Source organism: Trichechus manatus, unplaced genomic scaffold, assembly GCF_000243295.1.
Source record: "Trichechus manatus latirostris isolate Lorelei unplaced genomic scaffold, TriManLat1.0 scaffold00012, whole genome shotgun sequence".
Lineage (NCBI taxonomy): Eukaryota > Metazoa > Chordata > Mammalia > Sirenia > Trichechidae > Trichechus > Trichechus manatus.
This window is the reverse complement of record NW_004443948.1, coordinates 15,741,733-15,757,734: the sequence shown is the minus strand read 5'-3', so window position 1 is coordinate 15,757,734 and position 16,002 is coordinate 15,741,733.

The window sequence follows — 16,002 nt, the reverse complement described above, 5'->3', positions numbered from 1 at the left end:
CATTTGATGTTCTAGGGTTTCAGGATTGTTGATTCTCTGTTTGGCTTAGTTTTTCGGATCTTTGTTGTGGAGGGACGGCGTGGTGCTTCTGCCTAGACCGCCATCTTGCCGGAGTCTTAGGAGCTGCTCATTTGGTCTAGTGTATCTGATTAAACTAAGAAGCACACTCCTTATGAGTATTATTTTTTGTTTTATAATCCTGTGTAATCTTTGTCTGAAGAGTGGGCTTTGGAATGGTTTCAGTTCTGGAGGAACTTTTTGAAAAACAAGTCTGCATTTATATAAATAAAAACTCCTACCCTGGATGCTTTAATTACCATTATACCCATTGTAAAAATACTTCCACAACAGACTCATTTCAGATATTTGATCAATGAAAACATTAGTTTTCCTTCCTGAATTAGTATCCTTCCTAGGCAAGAAGAATTCTATTATCCCATTTATTTTTCCTTTTCACCTCTTCAGTAGAAAACTCAGAGCTATTATATGTGCTCAAATACGGAAATCTCACTCAGCTAATTTTTTTTTTATTATTTTTTCTTCTCCGTCTACAGTTCTTAGTAGTTGCCGTTGAATTACATTGATTTTATTGTAAGCTGTCAAACTGCTTTCTGGAAGCAATAAAAACTATGAGTCCTTTGTAACACAAGATGCTTCTTCAAAGTGTTTTTTTTTTTTTGCATTCTATAGTCTTTTAACTTTCCTCTGTCTTTCTAGTATTTTTCCTGATTCTGAAAGTCAACAGCACAATTTAGACTTTTTTTTTTTTTTATAATTCAATACTAGCCCAATCTTGGTTACCGCTCCACTTCCACCCCAGTGCCTAATAGGGCACTAACGGGGCTGTGTTTCATCTTGTATATCTGTCTTGTGTAGGTACCGTGTAAGAACCTCCTGGTGTTGGACAGTTTGCTATATTGTACAGCAAACATTGTTTTGAATGGCTGCTGTGTTCCGGATACTGGGGATATAAAGATAAATAAGACTCTCTTACCTGAAAGTTATTCATAGATTATTTGGTAGGTAATGGCTAAAATTAGAGTAAAATATGGTAAACTTTTATAGTAAAGATACACAAAGTGCTTCAAGAGCACACAATTTGTTATTTTTATATTGGCTGAAGACTTGGAGTGAAAACAGTGAGGTTTTTAGAAAGGAATCACAAGAGGTTATCCTAGAGATATAAAAAATGGATCCACTAGGGAGGTATTGGAAACCCTGGTGGCATAATCGTTAACAGCTCAGCTGCTAACCAAAAGGTTGGCAGTTCGAATCCACCAGGTGCTCCTTGGAAACCCTATGGGGCAATTCGACTCTGTCCTATAGAGTCACTATGAGTCAGAATTGACTCGATGGCAACGGGTTTGGTTATTTTTTTGGAGGGAGGTATTGTATTCCTTAGCACTTTTGTGTATCATTTGGGGAGAAAAGTCAGAGCACTTCTTTTTGAATCTCTACAAAAATAATTTATTCAACTGATGCTTTTAATAATATTCACAAAAAGATAAAGCCTACTAATGATTCTCTTTTTTTAATTTTTATAGTCATCTAATAACATATGTGGAGCCCTGATGGCCGAGTGGCTAATACCAACTAGAAACATACACTCGGAGTACTAGAGAAATTTATAGCAAGAATTGCTTTTACTGAAAAATGTTTTTTGGTGTCTTCTACAAAGATGTGAAAACTATAGCAAAAATTGGAATCATGAGCATATGACAGCAAAATAAAAGTCTCAGTATAAAGCTTTTTAAAATCAGAGGAGCTGAATTCAAGTTCTAGTCTTACTAATTACTACCTGCATAGTTTTATATAAGGCGTTTAACTTTTCTACCTTTGATTGCTTTACCATAAAACGGGAGTAATATACATATGTTATTAAAAAAAAAAAAAACAAAAAAAAAACTATTGCCGTCGAGTTGATTCAACTCATAGTGACCCTATAGGACAGAGTAGAACTTCCCCATAGGGTTTCCAAGGGGCAGCTGGTGGATTCAAACAGCCAACCTTTTGGTTAGTAGCTGAACTCTTAACCACTACGCCACCAGGGTTTCCAACACCTCCCTAGTGGATCCATTGTTTATGTCTCTGGGATAACCTCTTGTGATTCCTTTCTAAAAATCTCACTGTTTTTTATTCCAAGTCTTCAGCCAATATAAAATTAACAAATTATGTGCTGATAGTAACTGCTTACTATTTTTTGTGCCTATTGCTAGATAAACTTCTCAGTTTGTCCTAGTATATTTGACAAAAATTTTCCAGAAATAATACATTATTACAATGGGAAATATTTCTTTTTTGGAAGAAGATGGTGATAAGTATATTGAATTGGGTAGGAAATAAACATCAAATTTTGATTTTATAGTTTATTAACTTGGAGAAAAGACACAAATACAAGTCACATTTTTGGTGCCTGACAATAACCTGTTTTTTTCAAGAGCTGTTGGACCTAATTCTATCTGTTCCAACTTAACACACCCTTGGAAGCAACCATTCCCACTTATATGAAAGACTAGTACTGAAGAAGTGTGGGGAGCAACGCTGAGGTTGTTTGGGCTAAGTCACTGTCAATGACAGCTTGTAAATATCTTGTTTATGAATATGTTGATTAGAAAATACAAGGCTTGATCATCCTGCTGGGTCATCTGGGGAGAGCATAAGAGTCATTTATTTTATGTTCCTTCTTAATGTTCTTTTCTGTTTTGATTTTTGGGCTTATCACCTTTTTATCCTAGCTAAGGAGATATTCTGTTTTACATACTAATTGTAAACCCCTCTCCCTCCAAAGTCAGCCTATTTCTTTTATATCTTTCCTGGCAACTGCAAAAGAGACAGACAAGACGAAGCCCTTCTACTGTCAGACACTGACAGAGCAGAGAAACATAGACAGATGGATAACTGATAGTAGGGTTCTAAGTATCCTACAATTTACTGAGGCAAATAGAGGAGAGTTGAGTGGCAAATTACCTACGCTGTTCACAAACCAGCAGGCAGCCCAGTTTGCCAGCTATCCAAATTGTTTCTGGGTAATTTGGCATATTTCTACTTTGTGGTGCTGTCTCTAAAGGTACGACTTTGAGTTTTTGGAAATTCCCTGTTGTGCAAGATCTGCCCAACAGCAAGAAATATTTGGAACGCGATATTCAGGGAAAATAAGCACACCTTTATTTGATAGTCATACGAAGAATGTTTCAGATATTATGTTTTGAAGTATTAAAGAAAATATTTTATTTACATATATAGAGTTTTCCTTTCCATTGTAAAACCTTATCAGCTACAACATTTACATGTCTTGCATATTTGAATTTGATGATGGCATTGATGTATCTCAGGTATGTAATTACCTTACAAACTCATATTTTTTTACCCCGTCGCAGATTTAGATGAAAACCACATATACTAACGCTATAGGTTATTGTATTTCAAGAAGGTGTGCCACAGAAATAATTTTACAAGATACCCTGGGGGAAAAGGTGGTATGGAATTCTGAAACTAAGTTGGTATAGGAAAAACCACGTTAAGCCGGTGTTTGTAGTATAGGATTTTGTAGAGCCTAGTAGATATTATTCATTGTGAAATTCTATACCTTGAATATAAAAAATAATTTTTTCTTAAGTTACCACTAATTTTAACAGAAGTCTTGCTCCATGAAACATTGTTTGGAATAAGTGTCATGGGCAATAATGTTGCCCAGCATCCCTAGTGGTTTAGTCATTTAAAAAAATTAAATGAAAAGCTCTCGGAGTTTTTATCTTCACACTGAAAAGTGTTCACACAAACATAAGGGATATTTTAATCGGGCAAGTTATTATCATTATTTGCTTGATATTTATTTAAAACAAAAAGCTTCCTGACATAGTTTAGTGCAGCCTACTTAGAATTAATGAAACAAATGTGTTTTTGAGAACCTACTATGTGTCCAGTGGTGTAATAGACTTTAGGAATAGAATGTTGAACAATGTAGACGTGGTCATCTCTCTCCCAGGGTCCCAGTCTAGTTAACAGAGAATCATAGTTTATCTGCTGACCTTAAAAGTATTACTAGTTCAATGTTTAGACTGAACTAATAATTTTTCCCATCCCCTCCTGCAAACCCGCTCCTCCTTCAGTGTTCTATATTTTAATAAAAGGCATCATCATCTACTGAGTTCCTCAAGTCAGTAACCTTGACTTTTTCATCCTCCTCACCACCCACAGTCAGTCAATCATTAAGTCTTATCAGTTCTAATTCTTAAAAATGTCTTTTTACTTCTGACACTTCTTTTAATCACACTGCCTTTACTCTAGGGTATGCCATGTATGGCTTGGACCACTTCTGTAGACTGCTGACTTGTGTTCCCGCATTCACTATCCCTCCTTCCCGTTCAGTCCCCAGTTGTAACCGAGGTTATCTTTTCATTAAAAAATTCAGATAGTGATATGGTACTCTTTTATTCTGTACCTAGATAGCATGATAGCCTTCAGTCATCCTGCAGTTTTCAGCTGAAACCTCACTTTCTCAGAGATGAAAATCCTCGAACTTCAGATTAGCTTAGTGCTTATACACTACCTTGAAGTTAATTTTGTAACAGAAATGACACTTCTCATAAATTGGTCAATGTCTGCCTGTATCACTAAATTATAAGCTCCTTGAGGACAGCGACCAGGTCCACCTTTATCCACCACTGTAAAGTCAGTACCTGATTTAGTTACCAAAATGCTTGGAAATTACTTATTTACTCCAGTGTCATTTCTTCTGCTATCTCTGCAGGGTGGAATGTCTATACCCCTCTTTTCCAACTCTACTCACCCTGAAAAAAATACGTTTCCGTCAAACATATTCAAAATTAATCACCCGACAGAATATTTTTCCTCCACTTAGCATCAATAATATCCATTTCCCCTCAAAATTTGAAAGCTTCTTTAGAAAAAATGCCTTGCAGCGTATCTTGTATAACAAGAACTCTCAATAAGAATTTGTTGAGCTGAATTCACTTTTGCTGATTATGAGTTTATCTGTAAAAGCAGACTCTTCTCTGCACTCCAGACACACTTAATTTGATGTCACCAACTGGAGTCCCACACTTAAAATATCCAAAAAGAAATTCTTTGTTGTTGTCATCAGGTGCCATCAGGTTGGTTCCAACTCATAGAGACCCCATGTACAACAGAATGAAACACCACCGGGTCCTGCACCATCCTCACAATCGTTGCTGTGTTTGAGCCCATTGTTGCAGCCACTGTGTCAATCCATCTCATTGAGGGTCTTCCTCTTTTTCACTGACCCCAACTTTACCAAGCATGATGCTCTTCTCCAGGGACTGGTCCTTCCTGATAACATGTCCAAAGTATGTGAGACAAAGTCTCACCATCCTCACTTCTAAGGAGCATTCTGGCTATGCCTTTTCCAAGACAATTTACTCACTCCAAATTTGTGCCACCTGAATTTTCTCTAATTTAATGGTCTCGTCACCATTTTCTCAAGTAGAAACGCTGACATTATCTTTGGATTTTCACTAGTCCTCGCCATCCCCATACTCCTTGTATCTGCTCCAATAGGAAGTCCTGCTAGTACTCTCTCTCTACTCTTTTGATTCAATGTTCTATCTATATACACTAAAACTCTTATTTTAGGCCACCATCATTTTTCTCTGGCTCTTCACAATAGTTTTCTTAATGATCTCCCTGAGTCTGCTTTCACCCTTCAGCAGCTTGCTTTCTATATAGAGCAAATAAAATATTTAAAAAATATAAATAAAATCTCACAACTCAACTGCTACAAAACTTTCAATAGCTTTCAATGGCATAGATAATCAAGGAAGAAACATCTGCAGTGTCTCATAAAGATCTGATACATACCAGGTGACTCACTGTTGCAGCCACCCCCACCCTCCCATATGTACCCCACTGAACTTATTTCAGCTCCTGGCACAGGTCAACCTTTTCCAGCAACAGAGCCTTTGCTTATGATGCTCCTTCTGCCTGGAACGCACCTTCCCTATAGTCTATGTGACCAGCAACCTCACTTCCTTTAGGGCTCAGTTTATATGTCAACCTCCTTGAATTTTTCTGACAACATTATCTGAAATAAGACATCTTCTTTTTCCAACATCTAGTCCTTTATTTATTTCCTTCATAGCCATTACTGCAATTAGCAATAATTTTTATTTGCCATTTACTTGTTTGTTGCCTAGATTCTCTTGCGGAATGTAAGATACATGGGACCAGGGAGTGTCTCTTATTTATATAGTATCTAGAACAGAATCTAATTGTCAAATGAATTAGGGGATTTGATTGAAATAATCAGATCATTATATTGCCACATATGCAATAAGGTGCTTAATAAATAGATAATAGTTGCAGCAATAATAGTATAACTTTTAGAATGAAAGAGACCATAAAGATGATGTGAATCAAGAAAAGAAAGTATAAGCTAAATTTTATATGAAAGAAAATAGATTTCAGAGATTTTTTTGAACGGTAGATTGATTTTTTTCTACTTTTATGAGCAATTTTAAAAATGGAAATTCAAATGAGTTTACTCAGTAGGGTCTGCCATAGTTTCTAAAACATGGCTTTTGCTATGGTGGGAAATTAGAACTTTAGAATACCCTACAAAATTCCACACTTTAAAATGTGATCCAAGAAGCTCTGAACTTTGATAACTAGCGTAGATCTGTGAGAATGTGTTCCTTAAAACCCAACCCACTACCATCGAGTTGATTCCGACTCAAAGCATTCCTTAGTGGGTGTTAATTACATTTGGGATATTTTCCATGCTTCTAATAAAATATTTCAACTACTTTCCTTTCAAATAATCAGTTTCCACTGCACAATTTAGGAAAGGTTAAAAACTCCGATTCTCTTTTTAATAGTCATTTCCTCATTGTCTAGCTAGCTTTTAACCTCAGTGCCATTTTGACACAGAGATTAAAAATATCCTACACCAATCATAAGATGTTTGACCTTTTATGTCCTAAAAGAAAAGGATATAGAAAAAGATGATATCATCTGTAGGGGGAGTATGTGCAACTCTATAAAAAATCCCTGCACGCCACATTATGATTATGTAGCTTTGTTCCCAGACCATTTCTCCCCTGTGTATTTGTGTCACGGAGAAGTTTGATTCGATTTTATGTATTTGTATGTCTCCTTTCATTTCTAACAGGAGACATTAATAAGGAAGAAAGACAAGGAGTGAGTTTTTCGTGCAGTACATGAGAAGTAGGATATGTATGGCATGCTTAGTTTGAAATGAAGAAGGGTCAGGAACATTAGATGGTTAGATAATTGAGTTGTAGTGGCCTAAACCCTGAATTAATATATTTTCAATGAAAAAAAGAGCAATAACATTTCTTGTGAACTCTCTGCAGCTCATAACCAGTGTCCATTGGCTTTTGCTAGCTGTTTGTGTGATTATTTAAGCAATTCCAATCTGTCCCTTATGCTTTGCGATCATTCTCCTGAACACATACATTCTTTAATCCATGATCCAGAAACTTTAAATGTGTTTTTCTCCACATTTCTTTCTCAAGTAGCAAAAGAACACTACTGGCGAAACTCTTTCAGTGATTATGTTCAGCTGCAGTTTCTCCATCTGAGGAGTGAGGGACAGACTGAAGAGACATGGGAATAGGCTCAGTTCAGGATTAGATTTTATTATCCTATTTAGTGATTATAACTTCCGGGCCCTGCTAAAATATTGATTAACTCCTGTATCCCTTCAGTAAGCTTTCTAAATCCCTGTAGGTGCACATGCCTTACTAGCTGACACGTTCACGTATTTTTAAACTATTTTCAGACTATTCTGAACAACATTGTGCTCCCTAATACTTCTCACTCATAAGTTTTGCTTAACACTCTGTGACCAGCCAACACTTTTCGAATGACTCCTATGAGTCGAAATCAACTTGACAGCAATGGGTATAGTATACCTAAAGTTAGGGATCATGAATTAGAGATTCAAAATTTATGTCATTTCTTGGATTGCATGCAATTTTTTTTGGAAATGGGCCCAATCTCCCACAAATGATTTCAGTTTTTTAGTAGTTTGAACAAAAAGTGCTTTTCAATTTTCAAATATCACATACAGTTCGAGTCAGCTATTATCCTTAGAAACACTTTCCACCTTTTCCTGTTATCTATTGCTGTGTAAAAAATTACATGGAAAATCTGTGGCTTAAAATAACAACCATTTTATTATCTTATAACTTTGTGGGTCAGAAACATGGGCAGAGCTTAACTGGGTGATTTTTCTCTTCCACGTGATATCAGTTGCATTGCTTGGTGGTATTCAACTGGTCGATGAGCTGTAGAAGGGTGTAAGTGGTGTCACCCACAAATACGGTGGCTTTGTATTGATAGCTGAAAACTAGGCTCCCCTGGGACTGTCCAGCTGAGTGCCCACAATTGGTTTTTCCAGCGTAGCAGTCTGAGAGTAGTCAGGCTTCTTACACCGAAGGTCAGATTTCCCAGATAGAGAGTTCCAAGTGGCTCAGCAGAAGTGACAAGACTTCTTATGGCCTACCCTCAAAATCTTAGATTATCACTTCTGCTCTCTTCTATTTGTCAAGCAAGTCACTAAGGCCCGCCCAGATTAAGAGAGAGGAATTGGACTCCACCTCTTAAGGAGAGGTAAAGCAAAGAAGTTGTGGTTATCTTTTCTCTCTCACATTGCCCAAACGTATACCAGGTTCTATCATGGTTTCGAACCGTTGAAAGTGTCAGGATGGTAACATGGGAGCAATTCACTTTTTGTGTCATTTCTGCCTCATTCATGCATTCCTTCATTCAAGAATAATTAAGGACTTATGCAGATTCCCTAGGTAGTGCAAACGGTTCAGCACTTGGCTGCTAACTGAAAGGTCAGTGGTTCAAGTCCACCCAGACACACCTCACAAGAAAGGCCTGGTGATCTACTTTCAAAAAGTCAGCCATTGACAACTCTGTGGAACAAAGTTTACTCTGACATGCACGGAGTCACCACGAATTGGAATCAACTTGATGGCAACTGGTGTGGTATGTATCACATGTAGCCGCTGTTCTAGGTAGGAGAGAAACAGAGTAGAATGTCTCACAAAATTTAAATTTTTGTGTGGGCAAGCAGATAAGTGAGAAAATAAAGTTCAAAGAGGTTGATCTTGCTCAAGCTCATGCTGCTCATAACTGAAATAATGATAATAATAATATTTTCAAGCAGGTCTGCCTGGCTCCAGATCCTGTGTTTGTGTATTAGGAAGATTGATTAATTTGATTTTTAGTACCAAATGGCTTTTATTGTTTTCTTCTCATTATAAAATTATAGGTTATTTCTGGTATAATTTAGAAAACACATCAAAGCAAAAAAAGGCTATTAAAAATCACAGATCTGTATTTCTACCACGCAGATAGATATATTCAGTGTTAAGATTTGGGTATATGTTTGTATTTGTTCACTGCTGCTATGGAGCAAACCATCCCAAAACTCTGCAGCTTAATAATCACAGCTGTTTATCTGGATCATTACTGTGTTGTTAGTTTATACTGTGCTCAGCTGAGCTACTCTTCTGATTTTTTTTTTTCTGGTGGGTTTCTTCAAGTTTCTGTGCTCAACTCTTAGTAGACACCTCTGTCTCTGGGTGTTGGTTGGCTGACTGTTGAGGTACACTTCACATGTGGTCTCTCCTCCTCCAACAGGCTAGCCCAAGCTTATAGACATGGCAGTGGCTGGGTTCAGAGAAAGAGAAAAGAAGTATGCAAGGCCTCTCCAGGTGTAAGTTCAAGAACTGGCATATCATCACAGCAAGCTACAAATTTAAGGAGTGGGGAAATTGACTCCAGCTCTCAATGGGAAGAACAACAAAGTCATATTTAAGTAGGTATGGGCTTAGAACAGGGTGAAGAATTGCAGCCATTTGTCAATCTGCCATAATTCTTCCACGATTTTTTTTCTAGGCTTTTATAACTAAATACAAATATAAGCATAAAACACAAACATTTTATATATACACGTTTATATTTGTGTACTCTCAATGGTAGCATGGTTAAAAATTACTTGATGCTTTTTTTAAAATTAAGACAATGTATTATCGCTGATTTGTATTTGTTTGACTAGTTGTGAAATTAAATATATTTCCACATGTTTATTGGCTATTTGTTGGCAAAATTTACAGTGATGTTCTGGGATGAGAATGGGAGATGAGGAATTATTTAGGAGAATATTGCAATCCCGCAGTAGAAAGAAAATGATCACTACAATATCACTGATGGTCAAGACAAGAATAGAGAAGAGAACCATGGTGAATGGAGGACCTTCGTAACATGGCTCCTGCCTGAATGTAGAAGGAGAACCAAACCCATTGCTGTCGAGTCGATTCCGACTCATAGCGACCCTATGGGGCAGAGTAGAACTGCCCTATAGGGTTCCAGGGAGTGGCTGGTGGATTCAAACTGCCAACCTTTTAGTTAGCAGCCATAGTTCTTAACCACTGTACCACCAGGGCTCCTGTAGAAGAAGAGGGAGAAGTTAATGGTGAAGATGGATTTTGGCAAGATTGGAAGAATGAAGGTGCCATTAACAGAAACTATAAAGTTTACAGAAGAAAGTGATTTTATGAGAAAAGTTCACTTTTGAAATTTTTGACAGTAAGATAAAATCAGAACATTCAAATGGAGATATTAAGCAGGCAGGAGATATTAGGCAAGAGCATTGGTGGTTTGGTGTAGAATTCTCACCTTCCATGTGAGAGATCAGTGTTCAGTTCCCGTGGCACAGCCACCACCCTTCTATAAGTGGAGGCTTGCATGTTGCTAGGATGCTGAACAAGTTTCAGCAGAGCTTCCAGACTAAGACAAGCTAGGAAGAAAGGCCTGGCCATCTCCTTCTGAAAATCAACCAATGAAAACTCTAGAGATCATAATGGTCTTATCCACAACCAATCAAGGGAGATGGCCCAGGACTTTGTATTTTGTTCCATTTTGCCTGAGGTCACCATGAGTCAAGGCCACCTCAACGGCAGCTAACAACAACAGATATGAGGCTACGGAGATGATTTATTTTTTTCATTAATGAGATTGGTGGGAAAATATTTGATTTTTTTAAGGGGATAAATATTATTTTCCAAGCAAGAGTAAAGGAGATGCTTGATAATACCACAAAACACACTACATTTGAGGGACATGAGAAGGAAGGGAGGTGAATAAAGGCGACAAGAAGGATTAACGGTGTCATATAGTAATTTATTTCTTGCTTCCCAACACTAATGTTGTATATGTTCTTGTGCTGAAACCCAGTACCACACTTGCTTTCAACTAGTGATCTTTCCTCACACTTGGTTGTTAAAAATAAATAGCTCACAATTGCCTTTACCTTTCTACCCGTAGACCCAAACTCGTTTGCTATTGTACCTATCCTGTCTTCTTATTATCCCTTTACAATGAGAAGAGTAGCCATCTTCTTCTCAGAATCCCGTCCCCTCCTACCTTCTCAAGGACTCACACCTTTTCCTGTTCTCTCTCTTTTCTGTGTCATTTCTCTCTCTCTTTTTACCAGATTATCCCCATCAACAAAGACATATTTTCCAACATATCCCATCTGAAAAAATAATAAACCTCTCTCTGTCTACAATGAATGCTTCCCTCTGTCTACATGGCTAGCTGCTTATGTTGCTTTATTTATAATTGTCACATTGTAGCAAAACCAAACCTGTTTTATTTAAATTGCTTATTATTATTTCTTTCCTTTAAGCCTTATTACTCCTGATATCTTTGCATTCATGAGTCTATTTTTGTGCATGTGATTCTCTTTTTCTGCACAGGGACCATATCTTCCATGTTCACACTTGTATATCCAACATTCTGTTTGATATATAGGCAACATTCAAGGCAATATTTGCTGTAAACAAGAAATGAAGATAGTACGGTGTTGGAGAAGTCAAGGAAAAAATAGCTGTATGTAAAAAATGGTGATTAACAGTGTCAAGAGCTGACATTCAACCAGAAGTAAAATAAGACTGTTGGATTTTGTAATCTTGTAGAAACAGTTGGTGACCTTTGAGAGAGCAGTTTCAGGAAAATGGGTCTGGAAGAAACCATATTATAAGTGCTAAACACTGAGTTGTCAATGAAGAACTGTAGGACACAGGTGTGGGATGCCCTTTCAAGAAATTTGGCAGTGAAAAGAGGAAGAGTAGTACAGCAGAAACTTGAATTTTCTTTGGGTTTCTATCTAAGTAAAATGGCAGAAGAATAGTCAAATATGAAGGTAGGTTTGTTTGTTTATTATTGATAGTACAGACCTACTAGAATTCTAGATTCAATAGAATGAGAGAAGGTGTTATGAAGCAAAGCTTGAAGAATGCAGGAGAGAGAGAAATCAGTAATAAAGATAGAGGAGATAGTTTTGCCAAGTTTCCTACATAGGTACAATAATAAATTCAAACAATGATGAAAATATACAAAGTATCATAGGGAGTCTCATATCGAGAGGTTTTTATTTTGCTTTTTGTTTTCTGTTTGATTTTTTTCAACCTATCTTTTCACTCTTAGTAGACTATCAAATTTTTCAGAGCCAGGACTCCCTCTCTACATACAAAACACAGAGAAAAAGGAAATTTTAAGTGAAATCCTCTCTTCTTAAGCCATAAATCATTTTATATAGTAGTTAAGCTCTTGTTCTCAATTCTATGCTCAACCTTAAACATCTTAGGTATTTTACCCCCAGCAAACGGTAAAACAATTTATTTTTCATTAAGCCATTTTCAATTTTAAGAAGAGCTCGTATTAATTGTTTATTTTGTGCCAAGCACTGTGCTAAGGTTTTGGACTTTGAGATAACAGGAGAAGATAGGTGTATTTCATCCCTATATACAAATGGGACACTGAGGTTTACAGAGGTCACTTGTCTGAAGTCACACCAAGAAGTTGCAGAAAATATAGGTCTGTCTGTCTCCAGTGTCTCAAGCGTTAACCTCTGTGATATTACAAAGAGAGATGTACAAAACAATTGCCCAAATGAGAATTCTAGTTGTATATTTAGTTGTATTTTTTTAAGTTTCAATATATTTTTTAAAAATACTGTTTAAAAAATGGTAATAAGCAATGTCTCTACTGGCTTTCAACTGTGTTGATAATTGGCTTTAGAGTTTATCCCACAATATGCTATCCGTACTCCTGACAAATACCTATTTCATCAATACTTTAAAAAAAAAAATATTTAATGTCAGTGAAAAAAAATGATTGACCAAAAGATATTCTATGGAATAAAACTTCCAATTTCCTTGTTTCTAGCATCTCTTCCCGAAGAGACGCTTGGCAAAAGTGAACCTCTTTTAAATAAATATTGATGTGTCCATTTGGAAACCAATAAAATCTAACACCTTCTACAATTGTTAGCAATAAAAATGAAGTGTGTATTTGTTCAAGGTGGCCTTAATAGCTGGCACTGAGGCTGAGTCAGATTTTACAAGCATTTAAATTATGTTACTCAGCAATTATTGTTAGCTAGGGCATTGATACATGCAATTATTTAATGCTTTAAATTATCTAAAGTCAATATGCAGGTACTAAAAGCTTAGACATATAACTTTAAAATGCTTCACACAAACTCATTTGACCCTATGTTAATGTGTCTGGCCTATTTAGGCTATATTTACACCTTGTAAAACAGGTTAATTTAAAAGTTTATGATATAGGCTTCTACAAAATTATCCAATGTATGAATGTTACCATTGGAAGGCAAACAAGTAATGTTATGGGCAATAAAATATCTAAGAATGCCTCATTCTTACAATTGCTGTACCTAATCCTGTTTTCCCTTTCTAAATGGAATTTCATTCGAACCTTCATTGCAAAGAGAAAAATTACATTTGCTCAAGTCATTTAGATAACTGACTTAACTGATTTACTTAACTCTTTAGTTCTTCTCGCATACTTCAAACTTAATCATTTTTTATTCCTTGTACTTTTCTGTAGGCATACAATGATTTTGTGTACTTCATGTAATACATTCTCCATATCCTGGTTTCAAGAACATTCTTTAGATGGGTTTACAGTAGCACGTTAAGGGCAATTTATGTTGGGACTACAATTATATGGAGATAGCAACAAGTGGATACTCTATTTAACAACTGTTAATGGTGCTAATGGGCAAGTTCAGCCTAGACAGAGGCCAAGGGGAATCTATAAGTGCATGCAAATCTCGTTGCATATGATCGAAGTAAAATGAATTGGGTAATTAAGAAATAACTCCAGGCTAAAATATTATAAACTGAAATTTTAATATGCATGTGATACCTCAAAAGATAATTTCACCATAGCCTCATACCTTCCGTATGTGAAACTCCCTTTGTGATCAATAGCAGTTCCAGGTTTATTTACAAGGACAGTTGACCCACAGAGGGTCAATAGCTTTGTAAAGCATGTCTGGACTGGGAAGGATATTGAGAGGTTACAGTTTCTATCTCTCTTCTTTCCAGCAAGCCCATACTTAAATCACTCAAACACTCGGACATCCTGTTACTTAAGCTTGTCAGGAAGAATATTTCATAGCCCTGCTCATTTGGCCATTTGACCATTTAACAACTCTCATTTCTATATTTCTCTTTTTTCATGTATTTTTCCACTCTTTTTAACTCTATTCTGCATTATAAAGTCCATTTCTACTTTATTTTTCTGCAGGAGAACATGCTTACTCTGTATATGTGATCTTTTTCCCTCTATTATCCTTCAAGTGCCCTGGTGGTCCCAGTGGTTAAGAGCTCAGCTGCTAACCAAAAGGTCAGCAATTTGAATCCACTAGCTGCTCCTTAGAAACCCTATGGGGCAGTTCTGCTTTGTCCTATAGGGTCACTATGACTAGGAATTGACTCGATGGTAACGGGTTTGGTTTTGGGTTTCTTATCCTTCAGGAAGACCAGAAACATCATGACTCTGTTGAAATTAAAATTTAGTTGTTTTGTTGTTGTTGTTTGTTTTTTACCTTTTGGATTAGGTGTATGTGGCATTCCTTTGTTCCAAACATTTCTTTCTGGAAATTGTATCACATCTACTAAGTGTTCAAAAAAGTTTTTATATCTGTCAAACCTACTCTTTATTTTCTTTCCAATGAATTTAGATGCAATGATCTATTACTCTAACCATTTCCAGGCAAATATCCTCAATCCATTACCATTATTGCCCGCACATTGTATGGGTCGGCAAAAACTCTGAATATATCCCATTTCACCTTCTTCAGGACTAGCACTGGACTGCTGATTGCAGTTCTAGAAAAATTCTTCATCTCCAGCAGCAACGTAATCCTCAATACTGCTTGGAAATCCCATCATTTATTTAGTTAGCACTCTCCTATTATCTAAGATTATGATTCCAAACCTTCTCCACTCTTTTTAAATCCCATTTCCTAGTGCTTTCCCTTGTCTATCAGTAGATGACTTTAATTCTGACTTCACAAATAAAATAAAAGTCCTCAAGAACTCTCTGAACTTCTTGTCCACCCCCTTTCCTACACACACCGAAAAGCTTTTTTACATCTATACTCAACCTGTCCTTTTGTAAACTAGAAGTCCTGCTTCTTCCTGTCAAAAGCTCATTTCTCCACTTCTGGATCTTCCACTAGATAAATTCCCTCTCACTAAATACATTGGCTTCTGATTTGTGTGTAACTTCAGTCTTTATTGGTGCCACCCTGTCATGATTTAATCATGTTTAATTCATTCATTTTACCAAATCAAACAAATAATAAAATTCTTCAATCTCATCTTTCTCCATCTCTGCTTCCTTTTCATTTCTCCACTTGACAATCAAGCATTTATGAGTTGCATACACTGGCTGCCTCATTTCTTGTCTTTTATTAATAGGTCAACTCATGCTACAAGGTTTTAGCCCTTACCAGACTACTAAACAGCTTTCTCAGACATCACTAATAATAATCATCTTCTTCGTAAATACAGTGAATAAGTTCATTAGTTATTTCAGTTGACTTTTCGGTACCATTTGACAATGTGGACCACCTTCTCCTTGAAAAACATTCATTCCTTGGGTTCTAAA